The sequence below is a fragment of the Spea bombifrons genome, chromosome 3 (genome assembly GCF_027358695.1).
Source record: "Spea bombifrons isolate aSpeBom1 chromosome 3, aSpeBom1.2.pri, whole genome shotgun sequence".
Taxonomy (NCBI): Eukaryota; Metazoa; Chordata; class Amphibia; order Anura; family Pelobatidae; genus Spea; species Spea bombifrons.
Window position 1 is genome coordinate 21,427,926 of NC_071089.1, and position 973 is coordinate 21,428,898.

The following is a 973-nucleotide window of genomic DNA, read 5'->3' on the forward strand; positions in this document are numbered from 1 at the left end:
TCCTTTTTTTTTTGGAAGCCCGAGGTGTGTGCTCCTTTGGTGCCGCATTCTGTGCACAAGGCAGCAGATGCCAGACTACGATACCGAGTTCCCTCACGGAGAACTCGGACAAATTCCAACCCCCCCCCATGGGAGGGTCAGATCTTGAGTCTCACCCCGAAGAGTGAGACTCCTTGCTGGCCTTCTTGAAGAGAGGAAAGGGCCAGAAGGCTCCAATCCTCCTCCAGCAAAGTCCAGACTTCACTGCCTCCTAAAAAGAAAAACAGTGTCCAAAAACGTGGTTACAAAAAACGTGTGCCATAGAGTAGTGGGGGCCAAGCCGTGAATTTCAATGCCGTGAATCAAAAAGGGAGTAAATTAATCGGCACTCGTGTAAAAACTAAGTGAATTAAATAAATTAAAGAAAAATAATTTAAGGACAAGCCATTTCTGGCCTGCCGGATTCAAAAATAATTCTCATCCCCAAGACCTGATGGTACATGGGGGCGAGTAGTGCTGGAAGGCCGCCAGTGAGAACGTGCGCTCACCGTGTGCAGTGGCGTGCAATACCACACACGGTGACTCCGGCATTTCTGCCAGGGCAATTTCACCTCGGGTTCCATTGCTTTCCCGAACCCTAAGGCCAGAGGATCAGTGTCATCCCTCCCCACCACAAGAGAGACTACACTTGATCTTAGCCAAAAGGCCGAGAAGCGACAGCCCTTATTATCATTTTTTTTTTTTTTTTTGGAAGCCCGAGGTGTGTGCTCCTTTGGTGCCGCATTCTGTGCACAAGGCAACAGAAGCCAGACTACGATACCGAGTTCCCTCACGGAGAACTCGGACAAATTCCAACCCCCCCCCATGAGAGGGTCGGATCTTGAGTCTCACCCCGAAGAGTGAGACTCCTTGCTGGCCTTCTTGAAGAGAGGAAAGGGCCAGAAGGCTCCAATCCTCCTCCAGCAAAGTCCAGACTTCACTGCCTCTTAAAAAG

General features: G+C 50.2%; 1 pseudogene; it reads right to left on the minus strand.

Moving 5' to 3' along the window:
• Nucleotides 1–517: 517 nt before the first annotated feature.
• Nucleotides 518–697, minus strand: LOC128487856 (uncharacterized; annotated as a pseudogene).
• Nucleotides 698–973: the final 276 nt, after the last annotated feature.